The sequence below is a fragment of the Dermacentor silvarum genome, chromosome 11 (genome assembly GCF_013339745.2).
Source record: "Dermacentor silvarum isolate Dsil-2018 chromosome 11, BIME_Dsil_1.4, whole genome shotgun sequence".
NCBI lineage: Eukaryota > Metazoa > Arthropoda > Arachnida > Ixodida > Ixodidae > Dermacentor > Dermacentor silvarum.
Genome location: NC_051164.1, coordinates 5,728,280 through 5,752,439, shown reverse-complemented (window position 1 = coordinate 5,752,439; position 24,160 = coordinate 5,728,280).

The window sequence follows — 24,160 nt, the reverse complement described above, 5'->3', positions numbered from 1 at the left end:
GTGGCCAGAGTAGTTCCCATTTTTAAGTCCGGTGATCGCTCCTTGCCCCTCAACTATCGCCCAATCTCTTTAACTAATACAATCTGCAAACTTTTGGAACACGTTATCTACACTCAAATCATCAACTATCTTGAGGAGCACCATATCATCTTTAAGCAACAGCACGGTTTCCGCAAAGGATACTCATGTGACACTCTGCTTGCTGGTTTTGCACATGACTTGCACTCGGCACTGGATTGTGGTTTCCAAGTTGATGCCATCTTTCTGGATTATTCAAAAGCTTTCGATCGCGTTCCCCATCACAGGCTCATACTAAAATTAACCCAGCTTAACATGCACCCTGATATTATCTCGTGGATTAAAGAATTCCTGTCACACAGACCACAGTACACAGTCGTTAATAACTCTCATTCTACTTATGTGAACGTAACCTCAGGTGTCCCTCAGGGTAGCGTTCTAGGCCCATTACTTTTTCTAATTTATATTAATGACTTGCCTAATAATGTGTCCTCCCGTATTAGACTATTCGCTGATGATTGCGTGCTATACCGTAATATATCCAGTAGTACCGATCGCGAACTCCTTCAATCCGACCTTGACAGTATTAATACTTGGTGTTCTACATGGTTAATGTCACTGAATGAATCCAAAACTACATTAATGTCATTTACTCAACGTAGTGCCCGTATACCAACATCGTACGCTTTAAATAATGTCGAAATAGAACTTGCTACTACTTATAAATACCTGGGTATCCACTTTCAATCAGATCTTGCGTGGCATTATCATACTGACGTCATTCTTGCTGCAGCTAATCGTTCACTCGGTTTTATCAAACATTCTCTAAAAAATGCCCCTCCACATATAAGAAAGCTCGCTTATGTAACACTGGTTCGTCCGAAAATTGAATACGCTTCAGCTATTTGGGAACCACTTCAAGCCTATCTTATTCAGAATATCGAATCCCTGCAAAACCGTGCTGTGCGCTTCATTTTCTCAGATTATTCACGTCATTCGAGCATCACTGCACTAAGAGATCGCGCCGAATTGGAAAGCTTATCGCATCGTCGCCAAGCAGCCCGCCTTTCGCTTTTTCATAAATTTATCATCATCCAATCCTTTCTGGCGATTTATTTCAAGCGCCTGCAGTCACTTTCCCTCGCCGCGATGATCAGTATAAAGTAAAACGACCCACATGTCACACTCATCGCTTTGCTAATTCGTTCATACCACGCACTATCATTGAGTGGAACCACCTACCATCGCATGTAGCTACTGAGACTAACATTCCTGTACCAGTTCGTAGCCATTTTTCACTTGGAATATCGCATCTGTATTCTTTTTATGAGTTCTTGTGTATTTTAGCAAGCGCTCTGTATTGTTTGTGTATTCTTGTTGTCACCTTGTAGCTGACTAATATGCTGTTTTTTTTCTAATTGCTGAGAATTTCCAATTATAATATATTGTGGCTTTGCATTCTCTTTTGTCTTTGTTCTTGTTTTCCTATTCCACGTACCCACTGTATTTATTTCTTTTTGCTACTCACTTACCCGCTGTATATCAGACAATGTTCATGATCGCGTTTCTTTTTCTTTTTTTTTCACTCACTATGTTATTATTCACATGTCACTGCAATATGTCCCCCTATGTAATACCCTCTTTGAGGGCCTTTAGGGGTAATTTGAATAAATAAATAAATAAATAAATAAATAAATAAATAAATAAATAAATAAATAAATAAATAAATAAAAGCATTACTAACGTGATGAGTCTATTACGCAAGAAAATTTAGCGTCAGCTGTAGTTTTGTTGGACTTTCCAGTGTGTAGCCGAAAGTGCCCGCTTTCGAAAGTGGGGGGAGGGGGGGCAAATGGCATACTTTGCCCCCCCCCCCCCCGGTAGATACGCCTATGAAAGCGACCGTGGCTAGAGTGAGCTAGAATACTGGGTCACTCTATTGTGCGGGGCCTGGCTGTACTGCGGCTTCCGCAGAGGAGAAAGCCCACGGGTTCTAAAGTCCCTTGATCATTTGAAAGTACCGACATTCTGTGAACTCGGCCGCCGCCCCGAAGACCCTCGCACGCCCTCCTCCCCCGACTCTCGGATAGGCCTTTTCTAAGCGATGATTGGGACTGGCGCTGAGCCGTGCTCCCTCAAGGGCTGCAGAAGATAGCGTCAACCTTTCCCTTTCCTCACGAACCACTTACTACTACGATGATTGGGCCCTCGGGCCGTTTCCGGGAAACGCGCGCGAAATGACGCTATGCTTGTGTTTTCATTTTTCGTCGGCGCCATTAGCATGCCGCCTCCCTCTGTTGCGAGCCAAGCTGGACTCTTATGATATCTAGTGTCATGTGAGGATGGAGTCATACAAATGCCTTTTCACGCGAGCCTTGAACCGCTACAGGTGATCTGCAAACAAGGGGAGGGATCGGATGCTCTCGTTATGACGGAAACCATCAGTCGGCGAAACCAAGGCAAGCATGGAAAGTGTTTTTCTTTTTTTCTTTTAAGTTGTGGTGTTAAATACTTCGAAATTGATTGTGTAATCAATCATGAAAGAAATTATTGATTAGAAAGTAGAAGAAAAAACAACCATGCGCCGCCGGTGGGATACGACCCACGACCTCCGAATTTCGCGTCCGGTACGTGTACTACCAACTGAACTATACGGCGACGGCTGTCCAATCTTCCAACTTTTCTGGTATTTATGTCTAGTGTAAGCTAATCTCGAGAGTGTTGACCAGCGCCACCCATAGCGGCGGACTTAGTACGTCCTATATGGATCGTGATCGAGCTTTCTATTCAATTATTACTTTCATAAATTATTACACAATCAATTTCGAAATATTTAACAGCACAACTAAAAAAAAAAGGGGCAAAAACACTCCCCTATATATGCTTGCCTTAGTTTCGCTGACTGCTGGTTTCCCTCACAGGTGACACTGAAACATATGTTGAAAAATATTTGCAGTTTGATGACCTCGGTAATTTAGAAAATGGTACGAATTATTTCCTTCCAGCTATCAATCAGAAAACTAATGTCCTTTATGGCCAGGTTTTACAGCGCTAAATATTGATTCGACACGGGTATCTGAAGGCCTCCTAAAGTGCCATCGAGGGACTAGCCTAGATACTTCATCCAGAGAACGTAATATCTCCGTAACTTAATCTAATTATCCGTTGGCGTGAGTAATCATCCAGAGATTTCAAGTAAACCCTTGGCCAGGCCACTTCTCCAAATGGTCGGTAATATTGTCTCTCCCTCGAGATCATGAAAAAATGTTATTGTCTTTCAAGCCGCTGTGATTTTTTTTTTACTCACCAAGTAATAAAGCAGCTGCATGGAAATCACTCCGAGGCACCAAGAAACTATCCTGCCTCTAAAACCACTCTTAGCAGCTTCATAAACAACAGCATTTCCGCGAAAATCCTGAACTAGATAAAATCTGCATTTAGCATAACGTCAGTGGGCTGAAAAATGTTGAGGAATTTACAAATATATGACGTAAATATTCTGCCATTAAAACTGTGCGCTATTGATACGACCGCTATTAAAATGCCAAAGCCTATGGGGGCTATAATAGTACGCAGTTACTGTTCATGCCGCAAGCGTTCACACTTAACGCTTTCATTGCGCAAACGAGAAGATGATTAAGGGGGCTCATGGTAGGGTTAAGTATGTCCCACCACTTTCTGGCGCTTTTATTTCATAGCAGAACGTAAAAAAAAAAAAGACTTTTACCGGGCGAAAGCCAACGCATAGGGTCGTTGTCCGCACGGCAGCCTTCTCAGCGTGCCGTGCGCAGAGCGCGCAGCCGGCTGGGAGAGGATATCGAGGAGGAAAGTGCGGTAGGGGAGGAGAGTTTCGCTGCTTTGTATATAAACTTGGTCTATGCATATACATAGATTAAATATAGCTGTCGTAAACTTGGTTGTTAACTAGCGTTTGCTTGTGTTGTTGTTCCTGTCCACTCCGTCCACTATAAAGGCTTTCGCAGAGAAGTAATACCAACTGATGAAAATAATCATACTCAAACTACAATCAATTTGCGGTCAAAATGGCAATATCCATATGCTTACTTTTAAAGCGCAACTCTTAGGTTCCTGCGTTGAGCGTCGGCATCCCTCTGAGCGAATGAGCACCGCGCAACGCTTGAAACAGCGAAGATCGTAGCCCAGCATTTTCCGCAAGTGTGCGCCAACGTTTCATCTTATTACGGCCCTCACTGCGCGTTGCACAGCGCAACTTGCAACACCGACACCGCGTTCCAGGAGACCCGCTCCGTGAATGCGTCTCTCTCTCTCGCTCTTATAGCGCGCATAACCTCTATAGTACAGGCGTTTGTGCTCAGTAGGCTAGTTTATGCGACACTTTATATGAAGTTGAACGCGACTGAAAAAGGCAAGGTGGATGCTATGATTAGGCAGGCGTATAAGGCGGCTCTTGGGCTGTCTAACAATGCGTCTTCCGAAAGGCTGCTGAGATTAGGGGTGCATAACACCCTGGAAGAACTACCGGAGGCACACTTGGTGGTGCAGCTCGCTAGGCTTTCGAAAACGAAATCGAGCAGGGACATATCGGCATAGGTGTGGAGGCTCCTACCGGGGACATGAAAACTCAGATGCGGCGCGAACTCCACAAGAACTTATACATAAAGCCTTTGCCCAAGAATATACATCCGATACATCATGAGGAACGCAGGAAGGCAAGAGCTAGAGCTTTACATGCTAAGTACGGGAAGTACAACGAGGCAGTCTATGTAGACGTCTTAGGAGTATAAAGACAAGGACGCATTTGTGATTGCGATGGTGGACGGGCGGGGACGATCGGTCGCCTCTAGATCGGTCAAAACCAGCTCCTCAGAAACTGTAGAGGAAGTGGCGATAGCGCTAGCTGTAACTTATACTGAATCTGACCTGATTCTCGGCGATATAAAAACAGACATCCGAAATTTCGCGAGGGGCAGAATATCTTTCACGGTGGCACGATTGCTGAATCGGGCTACGAGGTGAGGGACAGGGAGGTGGAAATTGTCTGGGTACCAGCACACTCTGGGAATCCTGGGAACGAGGCGGCTCACATTCATGAATGCTCGAGGTTTCGTCAGCCGAGCAGGTGAGGCGGTCGTTCCAGGGAGGTTCACGAGAGATGGACTGGTGTCCTTTCACGACATTACAAACCATTATAAACTGGAGCCGAGGATTTATCCGCCCCCAGACAAGAAGTTGACCAAGGCGCAGGAATGCATATGGAGAAGGTTGCAGACTAGATCTTTTCCAAATCCATACGTGTTGAGCAAAATATACCCGGAGGAGATTAAGCCGGAATGCAGATGGTGCCAGGAACGGGCAACCTATGACCACATCAAAGGGGAATGCAGCAGCGTAATGTCGCCACCGGCGGATATTATGCGTGATCCTTCTCTCGAGCCAACGCCTCCTAAAAAGACTTTTTAGGAGGCGTTGCTCGAGCAGTGGGAGGCCATGTTGGCCAGCTCAGACCCGGTCGTACCAACGCCTCAGAGGCGTTGGTCGTACAGACCAGCGTCGTGGAGTGTGCCACCCAGGTCGCCGTCAACCATGGGTTGGTGGCCATCTAACACGGAATCGTCCGCACATGCTTTTTGACGAAATAAAGTTTTCTCCATCCATCCATCTTCACCTCGCAGAGCACGACCGTATGAACGCGCCAGCTGTGGACGAAGACGCGCGAACGCAATAATATGGTTCACATAAATGCACGTTCTGCAAGGGTGGCTGTATAGCCCAGTGTGTGCGTGCGTGGGGGTGTAATTTGCGAGTGTCTTAGTCAGTAATCGCCTCATCTGTTCCCGTAACTTTCTTGTAGGTTTACTCGCAGTTTACTTGCGGAAAATCGCGGTGCTGCGGACTTTCACTGTTGACCTTGTTATCCTGAACAAATTAAGGGGCTTTAACGGGTCCGGTACAGCAACGCCGCGGTGTGGGAATTCCCAAGAAAAGGTCCTCGCTCGTCTCATGCATTCGCGCGGCACTTTGGACACTCCCCACTATTCCAGGTTACTCTAACTATGAGTGACCACAATCCGACTAACGACACCGTAATTCATTTTCCAGGGCAGCTGCGCCCTCGGACTGTGGTGCCGCCGCACGGGAGAACGTGAACCACGGCGGCGCCTCGGATCTGTTTGTGCCCCGGTGGCCGCGGTGCCGGGCGCCGACGCGAAGCGGTGGTCGTTGCACCCCAAATAAAAAAATACTGCTCCAGTCAGGTAGACTGCTCCCTCCCTGATAGTGAGATTACATTTGTAGCATCAAAACAGTGATGCGTTTGTTTAGGAATAGCCGAAGGACGGAAAAAGGCAGACCACGGTCACCTGCCAGACTCGTAGGCACAACTGTGGCTGCTTTTAAAGGATCGATGCCAGTGGCGCACCGACGGGGGCGGGGGTTTCGGGGGTTCTAACCCCCCCCCCCCCTGAGGCCGAGTTAACCCTCCCTTCCCACGCGTCCAGCACCGCCAGTCCAACGTGTACCTTCAGAGCTCAGTTCACATTGTCACTACAATGCAGGAGGTGGCTTGAGGTCGAATTTTCCAGATTAACAAAAACACTCCACCATTGTCTTGCATTTATTCATTCACTCTTAAATTCAAGGCGGGCCAACCGCGTGCTCGATGGCTTTGCTTTGAGTTCCACTTTTAATTATTAGTCATTTCATTTGCTGTTGAATTCCTCTGGCTAAAGCAAGGAAATTGCATGTTATGCAGAGTGCTTGCCCCCCCCCCCCCCACACACACACACACAAATTCACCCCCCCCCCCCCCCTGGCAGAGATGCTGGGTGCGTTACTGGGGCACACTGTAAATGATTGCGAATCAACAGCTGACGATGAACCTTGCCATGACATCGTCACAAGTTTGTCAGACAAAAAATTAAAAGAGGAGGAGGAGGAGGAATAAACTTTATTTAGAGAAATGAGCAGACGCTAAAATCGTCCGAGGTGGGCGGCGTCCCTAGTCCAGGATGCCGTGGGCCTGAGCCGATAGCTTGGCCCTGCTCACCAGGCGATGCTGGTCTTCAGGGCTCGGGCTTGTCAGCTGGGCCTCCCATTGCTCGACGGTTGGTCCGGTGATGGGTGGTGTCGATGGGTTTTGTTGACATTCCCATACCATGTGGTAGAGGGTATTGGGCGCAGAGCAGAAGGCGCATTTGGGAGTATAGCTCGTAGGATAGTACATGGCGTGTAGCAGGGTATCGTGCGGGAATGTGCCGGTCTGTAGATTGCGGAAGATCACTGCCTCTTCTCTTGTTAGTTTGGGATGCGGGGGTGGGTAGGTCCTCCTGCGCAGTCTGTAATGACTCAGGATATCGGTGTATCTTTTCGGGACACTATCATGTTGGTCTGCCGGTGCTCGTGAACCCGGTGGGATAGCCCGGAGAATGTGATCTCGGGCAGCAGCGTTAGCCGCTACATTACCCGCCAGGGACTCGTGTCCCGGGGCCCAGACAATGTACAGTTCTTGAAAATTGTACAGTTCTTGAAACGACATCGGCGTAGCTTAGAGGAGCGGCCTCAGGATGATGGTGATGCTGGTCTGGCAAGACCTCGGCGATTTCCTGCTCGATCGCGCGACGGAGCGTGGGCATAACATTCGTTGCGGGCTGTTGCACGTGCGGTGGCTGAGCGAAGGTTAGCAAGGAGAGCTGGCGTGCAACTTCCTCCCGAACGAACGCTTTCACTTCTGTCAGCAGTGCTGTCTGGTCGGAGATGGTGGCCAAACCAGCAATGTGGCCGTCACGCGATGAAGAGCGACGTGTCAAGGAGTGCTCCCTTCGTAGCTCCTCGTAGCTGTGGCATAGAGTGACGATGTCGGTCACGGACTGAGGATTCTTCCAAGCAGCATGTTGAACGCATCGTCTTCAATCCCTTTCATGACATTTTTTATTTTGTCGGATTCCGACATCGTCGCGTTGACTCGTCTGCACAAGTCCAGAACATATTTGTAGCCCTCAAATTGAATGTCAACTTGGTTTTAATAAATACTTGTAAAGAAATAAAGTGAATGCTGCCATCACATACTGTTCTCGGTCGACTGCGTGATGCAGTGGCGTAGCCAGGGGGGGGGGGGGTGTTGGGGGGGGTTCAACCCCCCCCCCCCCGAAATTTTTTCAGCAAACCCCCCCCCCCCCCCCTACTAACCCACCCTTTGTTTTCGTCGCTTCGCGCTGACATAATTCATGAAACCGGTGCTACTATCACAATTTAATTCCTGGGCGCTTCCGTTTGGGTTGGTAATTTACAGCGAATCATGTCTGCATATGGAAAAAACTGTCACGGTGTTTGTCAAGGCTTGCACACTCTGTGAAGTTTTGGGCGAGAATGTGGCGGCCGCATTCTGAAGCAACAAATGCGCAACAAATGAAGCAACAAATGCGGCAGCCGCATTTTAGATGATGGCGAAAACGCTCGACGCCCGTTTACTTAGATTTAGGCTGCACGTTAAAGACCCCAGGTGGTCGAAATCTCCGGTATACATTTCCGCCGCTTCCCTTCAGGTGCCGGTTAGGCCGCGCTCGCGCAGGATTTTAGGCTACGTTCACACTTGGTCTCGAAGCTGTAGGAAGCGGCAAAATCTCGCCTAGGCGGCAAAACAGGCAGAAAAACAGGCTGCGAGCCAAATCGGTCTCGGGCCGATTTTTTCGCCATGGCGAAACGGAAACGCGGCGGAAAGTCGTTCTGCTTCACTGGAAGCTACACTAGCATGTAAACAACCGGACCCGGTCGTAAAATGGCACCGGGCACCAAAACCATGGCACCAAAAGTGTAGGCTGTAATGCTGATCGACGCGATCAAGAACCAGCCCTTGCTCTACGACAAGAGTGGCACTAAAACGTACTGTCAGCAATACTCGCGATAGTATTCAACGTCGCGCGACCGGAGGTGCGGCAACGAAGCCTTGGCGTGACCCAACTTCTCGCGCTTTTGCAAAGCCAGGCGAACCCACCACCGCCGTTTCCGAGGTGTCCGCGTCTTCCGTTTATTTATTGTCCATTTCTAGAAAACAAGTAGGTAGAAGTATAAAAGCCATTTCTTCTTCCACTTCCATGGCAGACAATAGTTAAGCAGATTCCTCGTTGGCGCTCCATAATTCTCCTCGCACGTGTACGGTATGTTGCAGAAGTCGCGGGGTGCTTTTCTCGTCGCGACGATAGATTGGGAGCGTAGGTCTCACGTAGGACGCGCAGGCTTTGGCGAGCCCCAACACAAGGGCCAGCCCAGGTTTTAGCTGTGGTGTTCCCGTTGCCCCTTTGGTGTCCTGGAGGCGCCGACAATACGAAATGATGAAATGTTATTACAACTTGTAAATAAAAGCTATTAAAGAAATATCACGCCTAGGCACCAACCTGTGACTCAGCGCTACCGCGCCCGTGTGCGGAGAATTACGGAACGCCAACGAGGAATTTACCGAAGGTCGCAGATGACACGCGAAGTTGCGTAAAATGATCACTTTTCATGACGGTACGTGGGTCAAAGAATGAACATACCGCTCGAAATAATGCGATAATGAGCGCCACCACGCCGACAAACGTACGCAGACTAGATGGATCTGGACGAAAACGGCAGCGGCGGCCGCGGCGGTAGCAAAACAAATGTGAACAACTTGGACAGGCGCGGAAAAAATTTTCCGGCCGCTTTGGCCTTTCCGCCCGCTTGCCGCTTTCCAAGTGTGAACGTAGGCTTAGTCTGCGCGAGAAACGTCTCTTGTTTGCGATTGCGCCCCTACGGAAGGCTGGTAATTACTGTTGTGTTGTTGAATCCCAAACCAGCAATTACGGAAGGCTAGTAGTTGCTGTTTTGTTGTGGAATCCCAAACCAGGAATGTACACACGAAGGGGTTGATGACAGCAGTGAAATTCCACCGACTCGCAATAGAATGCACGAAACAGACAGCCGACAAGCATGAATTACTGTTGTGCGCAGTACAGCGTAAGTAAACTCTTGTTGCAGACGCTGACAGTTCTCGTCGGAGTTCACGCGTCCTGAGAAATTGTTTATGTGCACTATGCACTGAATAATACCGGAGTTCATTCCTGCATCACTATAGTACACCAATCAGTCGTGATTCTGTGAGGTGCAAGGCCGCTTCCTTTTTGCACCGGCGTAAGTGAAGCAGAAATGACTTGCACGCACTACTTTAAATGCGTACACATGCCATATCTATGCTGTGCGGTGAAATATTCTGTACAATTCTGAATCTGTTGACGTAAAGGCAAATGACGGCTGCACGCTCGCACACAGCGCAAGACACAGCGGCCCATGCACTTGCCGCAGGAAATGCAACCCTCTCGTATGAGGGAGCGAGGCGACGAAAGCTTCGAAAAAAAAAAAATAATAAAGCCTTACGCGTTTTTGCGCGTATTTAAGTTTTCTAGCGCAAAGACGCAGCGAACAAGCTATTGCTATGGGAGTAGGTATAGCCTGGTCACACGTGCATTTTCACGCGTATAGCCGTCCTTGACTTGTGACATGCACTTCGCCCCGACGAGGACGACGCCATCTACGCTTAACGGAAATTAACAATTAATGATGTCTTCTCCGATCGCACGGTGTCAATGATGCGTTTTCGAAGACTGGTCCATTCAGTGGCGCGATGAGAGACCGTTGCTCCAAACGCCCACTGTACCTGTCGTACATACTGTATTTAATGAGCTTACTTTAGTTTTTACTTAATATCTTCACAAGCACACGCACACGCGAGGGGGGGGGGGGGGGGAGGTAGGGGCGGTCCCATGTCTTTGATATACATGTCGAGAGTCTGCTTACACTACCGCTATTTATTATCGATCACGTGACCTAGAGGAAAGCAGAAGCTTGCCCCCCCCCCCCCTCCCCCCGAAAAAAATTTCTGGCTACGCCCCTGGCGTGATGTCTATAATTTAAGCATTTATTGCTTACAACAGTTTGCTTGCTGAGCGCAATATTTATTCTGAAGAAAGCAAATATAAAATATGACATAATTCTTATCACCCCTTTTCATGGAATGAATCCTGAATAAAAAATAAAAACAAATAACTCACAAGCATTACATTATGCATATTTACATTAGTTCGTGCCTCAATTTCCCAGGACTTTATTACATGTCAGTGCTGGAATGTCTCAAACTAAGCCCCAGTTCTGTGCTAGTGATATGCTGATTGTCTCGTGGCACATATTCTTTTGTTGCAATTTGACACAAACACAGTTTGCTGGTCATTACAAATCGTGAACAGCAAGTTCATCATTGACTTCATAAATGTAGCGCACACAAAAACAAGGGCAAAAAAGAGAGATAGAGCCAAACGTGGTGCTACGTGTGTCTGCACCTCTTTTTTTCGTCTTTTTTTCTTTTTTTTTTTTTTTCGTGTGCTAAGGTTTACTAACTCGCACAAACCGCCACACTTGGGAACTATATTTCACCTCTCAAGCTGCACTGTAAAAAAAAAAAAAAAAAAAAAAAAAAAAAAAAAAAAAAACCAATACTGATGGCAACAATGGAGTCACAGCAAAGTTGCATAGCAACAAAGGAGCATCTTAGTGCAGTTGAGACAATATAGTTTGTGGAAGACATATTATATTACGCGCTGCATCACAAGTGGTTTTGACAGCTTTTCAAGGTCCCATCCGCTTCAGATGGGCCATGTTGTGCATACGCTATCAGGCAGATGAAATCATTTTTTCATCTATCAATTGCTACAAATAATGCAAACTGCTGTACACACACCCAATTACAGCAGAAGAGGTGCCCACAATGTTGATGAACACAGTTCCTATATGGAGTCAAACTAGCCTATCAAAATGCAATATTCTTTTGACTGTTGTTCGCGCGGTCCAACAAGCAGTTGGATAAGAGAAGCCACCACTGGGGGCAGCTTTTGAATGCAGGGCTATGTATTCATCAGCAGTGAATGCACTGAAGGACCCTGGTGACAGTGTTATGGCTAATCTTGAGGAATTTTCGAGATCGCTTCTCGTTTCGAATGCGCCTAAGCCTAACGAGAGAAATTTTTTTTGAGATGCGAGCGCCATCTGTCGCTAAAGTCGGGAGATAGGCGCGACGACGGCATATCGCCTCTGAGATGAGAGGATTTCGGAGGCTATGGTAGACAGCTTGTACTGCTTGTCTGTTTCGTTGCAGAGCGACGGTCATGTGAAGTAAAAATACAACGCGCTCCTGGCTTCCGTTGCGCTGCTTATCGCACTTTCCGGACGCACACACACATAGAATTAGGTGCCCTATGTATGCGAAATTCAAAGCGTAATGGAATAGCGTCCCACACGTAAACTACGCTATCACGCTATACTAAAACTCTCTTTCTGCAAAGTTCGTTTGCGGAACGGTAACGCTATTTCCCGTAACCCCGCTATTACGCTAACGTTAAACTAAAACTGTCTTATTTCTCAGAGTTAACGTTACCGTGTTAGCGTGGTGTACGTAGTGTACGTAAAACATGGCGGCGGTCCCGGTCGCCCGCTTCGAACTGAATTTGGCGTTGTTTTTGTATAATTCACTTCGTTCGTAGCAAATGACTGCGCAAACGGCTTTTGCTTAGTCTCATGCCGCTTCGCCGAGAGAGTGTCACGGCTAATCTTGAGGAATTTTCGAGATCGCTTCTCGTTTCGAACGCGCCTAAGCCTAACGAGAGAATTTTTTTCTGAGATGCGAGCGCCATTTGTCGCTAAAGTCAGGAGATAAGCGCGACGACGGCATATGGCCTCTGAGATGGGAGAATTTCGGAGGCTATGGTAGACAGCTTGTACTGCTTGTCTGTTTTGTTGCAGATCGACGGGATGTGAAGTAAAAATACAACGCGCTCCTGGCTTCCATTGCGCTGCCTATCGCACTTTCCGGACGCACACACACATAGAATTAGGTGCCCTGTGTATGCGAAATTCAAAGCGTAATGGAATAGCGTCCCGCACGTAAACTACGCTATCACGCTATACTAAAACTCTCTTTCTGCAAAGTTCGTTTGCGGAACGGTAACGCTATTTCCCGTAACCCCGCTATTACGCTAACGCTAAACTAAAACTGTCTAGTTTCATGCACTCAATCTAAGTTTTAACATTTCCAATACAGCTTAAAGACATGATACCGATGTTATTCCTAAATAAACGCATCACTGTTTTGATGATCCAAATATAATCTCACTATCAGGGAGGGAGCAGTCTACCTGACTGGAGCAGTATTTTTTTATTTGGGGTGTTGCGGAGCGCAGCGTAGCAACACCCCGATCGACCGCCGCTTCGCGTCGGCGCCCGGCGGCACAAACAGATCCGAGGCGCCGCCGTGTTTCACGTTCTTCCGTGCGGCGGCGCCACAGTCCGAGGGCCCACCTGCCTGGAAATTGAATTGCGCTTAACGACATGCCTGGCCCCATAGAGTTTCTCACTATAACACTATATAGAGAGAAACTCTATGCCTGGCCCACCATGGCCACGACGTGTTCTCAACGCCAGTAATCGATTTTGGCGCCTACATCGCGAAAGAGCATGGCCTTTGAGATTGGTAAAAGCTCAGCCTTTGAGAATGGCTAACTTCGGGAAAAAGTTAACTAATGTGGACAGCAGAAAACAGCTTTCATTTTTTTAAAGTTAAGTGTGCTCAAGTGGACAAATTTTGCGCTTTTTTTAAAGCATGTAAGGAACTATTTGTAGACTAAAAGTCAAAGCGGTTAAGTGGCGTGTCAAGCCAAGTGGGTCGAGTCAAGCCAATCCAAACATTTGCAGAGAGAAGCAAAGGCGCCATGTGAACCCGTCAACCAGGGATAACATTGTTTCAGCACCCTACTGCGTCAACCGGCGCTCTGCGCCCCCGACTGTTGACTCGTGCACGCTGCACAGTGCGCGGGCAACTCTAGAGGCGAGCGAGTGTCGATTTTTTCATTCTCTCATTGCGGTCGGCGCTGACCCCCAACACTGGCTGCAACGCACAAAGGAGAGCATCGGCTATGCTACAAGGCCCGATTCCAACTCTGTGTATGTGACTGCGTCAGTGCATCATTTGTATCTTGACCGCCTGCATAGTCGTGTACAAGACTCGGTGCGTGTTAGTCGTATTGTCATTGTCGCCCCGCCCTTCACGTCTCATTGCTGGCATTAGTGATCCGTCCGAGGTGCAGCTTGTTGCATGCGGGAAGTGCTCAGTTGTCACCCTACCACGCAAACATGTCCGAGGCACAGCAACAGCGAAAACGGAGGCGCCAGCCTAAACAAACGCACGAGCAGCAAAACAATCAGCGAATGAACAAGACGGAAATGCCGCCAAACAGTATGCAGATGCAGAATGATCTCATGGCGTACCAGGCCTGGCTGGCGGAGCAGCTACAGTACACGGCGTACCTCCAACAGAATGGCCCCGTGGCTCAGTACATGAACCTGCAGCAGCGCCAACCACAGCCCCACTGCAGCAACGGACCTCAAAACCGGCCGCGCTTCAATCAAAACAGGGGACCCGAGCAGCAGAGAGGCAAGCCCCAGAAGCCGGCGGCCAGACCGAACACTCCGGCTCGGCGAAACGTCGCCACGTGGACTTGCTTCGAGCCCGACGGGCCCCCGCGTTCCTACTTCAGCGAGCGGCCCTGGAAATCCCAGGTTAGGTGCAGCGCGACGTGCTCGGAGGACCAGTGCCCGAAAATCTTTCGGGGCCGCACCGTCACAGCCAGTGCACCGGCCATGCCTGCGCCGCCGGAATCTCGCTGCTGCGACGACTGCGGCGGAATGATCGTCCACGAGGCGGCACACAAGCGGTCTAGGCTGCACCGCGAGGCCGTCGAGCTGGACGTCTCGCTCATCTGCTCCCGCATACGGCGCGACCCGGCGTTCGCGGCGGCCGTCATAGCGGCGGCACGCGAGTGCGTCGAGAACACCGGCGTCGAGGATTCGGGACACGACGACGACGACGAGGACGGTCCGCCCGGCAAGCGGGCCCGCCAGAACCCGCCACCGGCCGACGACGAGTTCGAGTTCCTTGAAGGTGACGTGTTCAGACGAGCGCCGGCCGACAAGAAGGCAAACTGATAGTACGGCCTGCATCTTAGTTTGTCATGACCTTTGTAGTGTTTTACCATTTGTTCCTGTGCAGGGGGGGGGGGCATCTTGTCTTCAGGCATGCTCTGTACTGCAGAAGTGGTTTGACATTTGAACGAACCTAACCACATTTGTGGGTAAGTTAGCTTGCCCGGCAGAAACTTTGTTGAGCTCCCTCCTACTTGTAACAGCACGCCCTGCTGTCTGAAGGCAGTGGGTATGTAAGTTATGAAACGTGCACAGCCTTTGATGTGGTTCGACAAGGTTCGCTCGTGTTCAGTGTTTAAAAAGAAAGCCCCCTCACCGCTTGTACGCTTCTGTTGCATTATCATTGGGGAATGTAGGATAACTTTCCTATTTTATTATTGCATCCAATGCGCAATGATATGGGCTTTCACGTGTAAACCAGGCTGAGCCTCTGATTCAATTGGGAAAAGCAGATCTAGCTGCTCCTAAGTGCACTGTTCTTGTCACTAACTTTTCAGGCAACAATCTTTCGTTAATTTGGGGAACCATATGACAATTCAATGACATTTTGTTTCAAATGTTCCTTTAATACGTATCAGACAATTGGAAAGAACAGACTGAAGTGTTGTATCCACAATGTTAGAAAGAAGTGACGCGGGAAGCCATCGCGAGTTTTAGCTGGAACATGCATTTGTGCTAGCCCTACGAAAACCAACTCATCCGGAGTGGCTACAAGAACTCAACTGTGGCTCTTTTCACAAATGTTTGGCAGAACAAAAGCGACACAGTGCTTTTTAACGCTTCACAAGTTTTGCACATGTAATCATTTCAGCAGTACCATATTGTATCTTTACTCTGAAATTAAAAATGAAATGTCCCAGAAACAAGGCTTTCTTTCAGCGTGCATATTTCTTTATGCACATTAATGTCGTGGTGTCGAAAAAACATATTTATGCAGATAATAGACTGCAGTGCTACTGCCATATGCTTACACCAGCAAATCTGCATTCACTGTGGCAGTTGTTTCTGCAGCGGTAGTAATCCTGCGCCGCTCGATGAAACGCTCGAGGTGCGGCTTGCCACATCTCGCGGCGAAGTATGGGCGGAGCAGGGAAGCCAAAGTTGACATTTGCCGCCTCTTTTTTAGGGGTGGTGCCACTGCTACGTGACATGCTCTCCCTCCGGGAAGGAGCTACGCGAGAGATTTCGCGTCTCACTTGCACACCTTTTGTCGGCACACATAGTATAAATGTGTCGAGGTCCTTGTCGTGTTGCATGTGGCGCTATTGCATGCAACTGTTGCGTGCTGCTGTGTGTTACTAACGCAACAAAAGAACCATTAATCGGGTACCCCGAGTTTCCTTGTGTCGTAGAACGCCGTAATGCAAGGCTGAAAAACATTTCGCGACAGGGAACAAGTGGCAAAGAAACGTTTGGGAGCCGAGGGACACATTATTTAATTGGTGTGTTCGCTTCACTTCACCAACGGCTACACCGAGGAAGTGTGTAAGGTGTTTCTAAGCAAATTGTTACAGCCGCTACTGGCGAACTGGAGCGGGGACCTGAATGCAACTGTGGAGTGGTTAAAACTTGCCTACGAGCCTCCGTCACGGAAGGTAGTACGATTTTAAAGCTGTTCAACTAGGCGCTTTTCCGTGGCTTCACATCGTGTAAATCGTGTGTTCGGGGGGAAAAGAGAATGAAGAGTAAAAGAAGAAAAGAAAAAGTGATGTGCACGCGGCTTTTGTTTTGTTTGTAATTTACTTTGTAAGGTGTTCACCGCCGTCGGACGTTCCTTGTCAGCATATGAGATCATTCTCAGTGACAAGAGGCACAATTTTGATTCCAAAAATCTGTAAATTGTGGTAGTTTGCTATTGTTTGCACAATCTTCACAGTGATTCTTAGACTATTCCGCGTGCTCTCCAAACAGATTTCTTCAAACGTGTGCACTTCAAATGGGCGGAAGTGTATTTGGCAGTGTTGGGACGTCTTGCCTGTACAATTCGGATCATGTCATTGTATATGAGAAAATTGCCAAGAGTTGTACCTAACAGTACTCATGTAAGAACATGCTAATTTCTTAATAAATCGTAGTGTCTTGCATTTGTTATTTGTCTGTTTTTGTTGTGTTCTAATTTAATTGTGTCAGGCAGACAAAGTATCGCTTATTTTTTTAATCGGTATTCCCAGCTTTCAAGCATTCTTTTTGATGCCTGTTTCACTATATGCGTTGCTCGAGTACAGTGGCTATTGAACATGAATATGAGCAGTTTGCTTATTGAGTTAAGCCAATTGATCGTCAATAGTTCAGCAGTTGTATGAGACAATTGCACGGCTATGTTCAACTGTTGGTGCCTTTGTGCCATCGTAGGCAATAAGATTTCTAGATATAGGCCACGCACGTCTTCATTTGAAATTATTTGCATTTATGTAAAAATTTATTGTGCCTATATTTACGACATTTTAGGCCTAAAATGTTGTTTTGCCTGCCTATTTTTGGCGCCTAAAATGCGCTTTTTTAATGCCTAAAGATCCAGCCTCTAGTTATAAACTGCTATCTACTCCATTTTTCTAGAAAGGTGAAACAGAAGAAATCTAGCAGAAAACAGTTATCCAAACCTATCTCATTATGCACGCATTTGTAAGAAGTTTCATTTAAATTTTTTTTTTAACCAGCAAACAAGCATGTCAAGCGAGGCAAGTAAATCGGCACACTCACCAAAAGCGCCCAATGTATCAGCAGTACTGTCTCTCAATAAAGGACTCGCCAGTTCTCTTGAACGATGGTGATAAGACTCGAAACCAGGGGCCGAGGTGCACCGTTCGGGCCTTTGTGAGCCTATTAATGGCCCAATACCGACTCCTAGGTATACTGATATCCTTGCAGGCAGCGTTGAGATTTTATTTTATATTTTGAAAACCGAAAGGCACGACTCACGTAAATTCAATGTAAATGCGAAGCATGCGGACGCTGCCAAGGGAACGCTCCCACCCTGTCCATGAGCAGTGGCACGGAGAACTACGCGCCTTGCACCGGTTTCGGGCAACGTAGCAGGCCGCACCTCGTGCGTTTCATCGAGCGGCCGTGGATTACCGGTGCAGTGCTGGGTGTCGGGTAGCTGGTCTCAGGGGCCTTGTATTTAAATGTACCTTACGTATTCTGGCCGCCAGCAGTCGCGTTAATTAGTCCCCCTGAATAAGTAAAGGTAATGACATTCTTTTATCTTGCCACCCGGGCAGGCGAGGAAATCTGGGGCTCCTTTGCTTGGTGGAGCGGAGTCACGTGGTTGTACTGGTCCGCACCTTCTTTGGTTTGTTTTTTTACTTGTGCTGGCACCATGACAGTTGCTCTTGATCGCGATGAGCACGAATCCTTCTGTCGCAACAGTTGCAGTGCTACACAATGCGATCAAAAAGAGCAGTCAGGGTGCGAGCGAATGTGGAAGGGAACTTGGAGAAGGAGAGGAGGAACTTTTGGTTTATTAAATCACTCAATGTGAACTCCAGATGTCGCGGCACTTCTAGTGAATGGCAAGGTGAGTCTTGTGCAGAATTGACCTCGTTGGTGCAGTCACATCATGTAGAACTGTTTTTAATAAACCATTGTGGTTATTATTGATCTTTTAACTCTAGCTTCTTCACATTGTTTGTTCAAAAACACCTCTAGTCACTTCACCAGCACTTAGTACAAAAATGGTATGAGGCTGCTTGTCAATACTTTGTCAAGCTTTTGTGGCTGTTACCCCACGTAATTGTATTAATGCTCTAAATTATAATGTGCACGCTCCAGACTGCTCCAATAATAGTAGGATATATGTGCTCCACATTGCTCCAAAATCAGAATTTGTCTGCTCCAGAGTGAAGGTTTATCTGCCCCATAAAATTTCTACAAGATGACTGGGCATTCCAACCCCTGTATCTGCCCTGTACACCTTGAAGCAGGATTGCTGTGTTGTGATGGCTGCACCAATTGCACTAAACTGCTCCAAGATACGAAACCTGCTACATTTGGACAAAAACCTAATAGTTTGCACCAAGGTGTTACTTTTGCTGTATTTACAGGGAAGAAACAGAGCAAGTGCTCAAAATTTGTCATTTAGTCTCGCCCGACCGTAGTGAAGGTGGCGGTCCCACTCCAGCGGCACAAGCCCCTCCGTACTTTTGGAGCAACCGTGGCGGCTCTTCTACTTGGGATATAAGGTTGTCGTATATACCATTAAAAAGCTTAATATAGATTCTAAATATATATATGTGACGCGAGCAGGAGGTTGCGGGCGTAGAACAGCAACTGCCTTTATTCTTCATCTTCCTCCTTCACCACTAATGCACCGCACCGTACGTCACACGTACCGTGCGGTGCCTCACATGTATGGTGCCTCCCCCCGAGAGAGCGCGTGCTGCAAACATGAGAGGGAGCAAAGAGATTGAGGAATAAAAATATCAGAAGGTGCAGTTATTACAATGTCCTGGCTTTAAACTCATTCCAACTTCAATAGTTGGACAGTCCGGTGACGTCCAGCATAGCTCGGGTGACCGAGGCTGGCTGTTGCACTCTGGACGACATATGCATGCCCCGATGAAGGAAGATGTTGACAAACTGCAGCAGTGGGAACTCGGATGTAGTGGGTGTCTACTGACTCGTTGTGATTGGCAGACACGTGGTGTTTCCAGCTCGAAGGGTCGGTTGACTGAGTAGTCGAGGCGAATTCTTTGTTGGTGCAATATGTCTGGAAAGCGCCTGCGTTCGTTTCGTCGTTGTGCACAGCGTCGTCGCACGAATCCTTGGGGTGGAAGCAGTCCTGATAGGTGGTGCTTAAGGTGTATTCGATGACGTTTGTTTATTGTAAAACCTCGTCTTTGTTGAGTTCGCCTTGTGTTTAGTTGGCTTGTGCACTGACGTTTTCTGATACTTGTGTCCCCAGCGACGGGCAACTGGCACACTGCTTGCTTTTGTGTGGCTTATCTGGTAGCAAGGGCGCTTTGCCTGGCTTCTCAGGAGACTCTTCTGAGGCTGTTGCGACGTCATTCAGAATGGACGCTTTTGTAATTTGAGAGTGTGCGATGCTACTTGGTGACTGCGACGCTTCTGCAGTGGCAATCGATTGTTGAGGATTAGTACGCAGAAAGAAGCGTGAAAATAGCGAAGCAGCTTGATCTTCAGATGTAACTGGCTCCAGATTGTCTTCACCTTGAAGAGTACATGCACTGGTGCTGGCTATGTTATTCCGATTTCGTCTTGACAGTAAGCATGTTGGCTTCGTTTCACACGAAGAACTGATTGTTGCTGTATTTTATCGATTCATGTTGCTCATACAGAAGTTTGTGTCTATGCAGTTTCGAATTCCTGTCGATTGATTGCTGGAGAATGTTGCAGTGGATGTGGCTTGGCCATGTTCTCGCAAAGAAAGGTCATCTGTCTGCGATGTCGTGACGTCATGCGTAGAGCATGCACTGCGGCCTAATGTTCATAGAAGAGTGGTGTCCCTTGAAAGTGCGTAGTGGCCTGCGCATTCGACACGAGCGATGGAATGCGTCAGATGCTTCAGGGATATGATTCCTGCGGCATGTCGAGAGCGTAGATGGTGAAGGTGGCTCTGTGGTAGTTATCATCATGCTAGGCGTGCGTTTCTGCGTCGTCTTCAAGGGAACATCACTCCATGAGAAACTTGTCAATGATCTAGTGATGCGTGGCTTTGGTTTGCACTGATGATGATTGCTACGTGGAGTATGCGGCTGACTACGGCGACACAGTTGTGATTTCTCCAGCTGTTGGATAATTAGGAGGTCTGCAGTGTATACTTTAAATCGACTGATCATCTCTCTTTGATTTTCTTCCACGATTCGTTGTTTTCAAAGATGTGCATGAGGTAGAAGTGAAATGCCTCACCAGTGACGTAATCGTTGAAGTTTGCGACCATCTCCCGTCCCGACCATGATGCAGCGGATGAGTGGAGCTCGAAAAGGTGGAACCAATCTTCCACAGGCCCATCGTCCACTGATCCGGTGTACTTGGGTACGTCTAAGGCTTGTGGCGATGCAGTCATGATGCTGGTCGGTGTAGGTGGTGGATCGATGCACTTGGGGTTCACGGCGTGGCGTGGAACACTTCCATGATGATGCGTGACTGATGAGGTGGCTGCTAGGTCTTCATCCTGTCAACTTGTGTGACGCGAGCAGGAGGTTGCGGACAGAGACAAACATGGTCGCCTGAACACTGCCTTTATTTTTCGTCTTCCTCTCCTTCCATCTACTATTACACCGTACCATCCTTGTGCGTTTCGTCACATATATGTGTATTATAAACAAGTGGATTTTTGTGATTTAGAAATAAATGTCCAAGAACAAGCATGAGATTAACAGTTGTTGTTAACTGTGTCTCAGGTGTAATCATATTTAGAAGAAAATACCACACTTACTGCATTGTAGCTTCCTCTGCAGCTTAAGGACACACCTATATATTTACTAGACATAGCAAAGTAATGTTGAACTTTTTGGCTAACTTGCTTTTCAAAATGGCCAAATATAACTTCTGCTGTAAACAGCCGGCATCTATACGATAAAAGAGGCTAAATTTTGGAGAAATTATAGTTCAATGAATTTTCATTTAGGGCACAAAATTTGATTGATGTGCCTTTATTAGTTTTCCTCCTAATGCATTTGAAATTAGGCAATATTCCAAATTCTGGTCCTACCTGTGCCTATTTTTGCAGGAAGATACTAAAGCTACGAAACTGTGGTTTTGGATTGGGCAATTAGAAGCTTGAATTCAAAATCTCAATGCATACTTTTTCAATAAAGCAACCAGATAGGTAGTATGGAATGTGTGAATTCAAATTTTTTTTTTTCGCTAGTAAGATCGATAAGATCGTAATCTTCAAGCCGTACCATAATCTAAGGACGTGTAGCTCGAACATTAGCAGCTATAGTCATTTGTTATTGTAATACACTACTACAGTCACAGCGACAAATAAAGGAAGAAAAGTATACTATTTTCGCACTTGCACACAAAAGTTTCACCTAGCGCCATCTATACAACTGCAGCAAAAGTGTTGAATTGTGAAGTTGGCAGTTTCTTCGAATGTGGCGTGCCAAAACATTTTACCTCAGCAACGAACGTTTTAGACTTTTCTGCCGAGGGATTCCTGGGCTCTCCGATGATGCGTGTCAATCATGCTGAATTGTCCCCAAGGTGTGACGAAGGCTGTGAGGCGCGCTGTTCTCTACTTTTGTTGGGCATAGCAGCCATGGCCAGCCAAGCCTTAGGAGAGAGCCGCCTTCGTGGCTGAAGCAGTGCCTCGCTGCCCATGATGGGCAAAAATTCCTTCGTGAAGCTTGTATTCATTCAATCTTGTAGGTGGCGCAATTTAAGTAGCATGGTAGAGGAATATTCACCTTCTCTTTTTTCCTTGGCTGACACAACGCAATATGAATGCGTTGTATTTTTGAAACTATTCATTGTGATGAAGATGGCTCGACAGATAACTTGCAGCATATGAGCGCTGGAGCCCACCCAAATATCAAATAAGCATACACCGAGATGCCAATGTGTTTGTCTCTTTTATGTCAGATTCCTTGCGCCCGCCCTGTCTGTATGCCGAATTTCTGTTGCACCCGCAGATAATGGACGATCAGGCGTTCGTGAACACATTCCAGTGCCCGCGTGTTCGGCCTCCTCATTTACTGGGTTCCGTTGAAATAATGAGATAATGGACCTGCTGCCTGGTCGAGGAAAGGCGCATGCTGTAGCATTCAACGTGCAGTAAGACGAGAGACTAAAGAACGAAATGCACACCATCCAGATCACGTGGTGTCGACAGCTGGCCTAGTGGGCATTTTTCGTTTGTTGAGCGTGCTACTGTGTCCGAAAGTTTTTGAATGTTGTCACCCATTTTTATAGCGAAAATCTTGTCGAATTGGATTACGTGCATGACGCCAGTGTTGGACATTCTCGAATGCAAGCGAGCTCAATCGATTACTCAAATGTACTGGTCCGTGTAAAATAACTCGCGACCTGACCCATTATTTCAGATTTGACGACTGTGGGCGCACAGTTATCCGCTAATCCTTTTCTACAGATGGGAGATTGGCGAGAAAAAAAGCGAGAATGTTGACCTGTACCGGCAGTGTTTTTTATGTTTTTTCAATGGCTTTGTGCGCCGAACGTGAAACAGCATAGTCGAAAAGAGAGGCCCTTCCTTCGAATGGCGAGAAAAAGGCACCACCCATGTCACTTAGATGTGTTTCGGTCTTGAGCATGTTTCCAACATAATTACCATATTTTTTTAGAAAATTACTTTTACTGCCTCGTGTGATGCTTCTTGTCTGAGAACGTCAAAGATAAATGTCGGTACTCATATGAGCAAAAATTGTGCTGCTGATCTCAAGGTCACGGGGTCGAAACCACGCCACATTTCGATGGCGGCGATCTGCAACATTAGCGTTGTTTGAAGCATTGTGAACCTTGCGTGACATGGGGGGGGGGGGGGGAGGGGCAAAGGAAGCGCACGCCGTGAAATATAGTGCGCAAATTATATTTTCTTTACAAGACACTAGCAAGCGACCTAGCCTAGTCTAGCTTGGGCTAGGCAAGCAACCTAGCCTAATAGTATATATATTGTAATGAAGAGAAGCAGACAGACAATCGCCCTTCCGCCATAACGCCTTGTTTACTACTGCCTCCTCTTCTTCGCTCCGCTTCTCTCTTGGCTTTACTGTGCACTTTTTTCTTTACACTCGGCCACGCTGCAAGTCTTGCACAGTTTCTTGCCCGACGCTACGTAATCTTGAACCGCCCCTCAATTTTGGCGAGTGTTTTTTAGTCCCGAGAGATTTCACGAAGCTGCGGGCGCGTCGTCTGCGTTGTAGACCAGAACCCCCGATCAGACCAGCGACGACTCTTGCCTAGTTGTTGGACACACGGCGCTATTTTCTGTACCTCTCTCCTGAAGTAGTGACTGGTTCTTTGTTTCTTGGAAGGCGGCGCTTTGGTGCACGTGTCTCTGGCCTGAACGAAGTTGTGGTAGCACCCGGTAGTTGGTTTAACACGCCTTAGTGTTATATGGTGCTCGCAGCCCGGCTGTCGGCAGGCTTGGTCATGTAGGAGCGAATATTGCTTTGCATTCTCGGCCTCGAAAATCGTT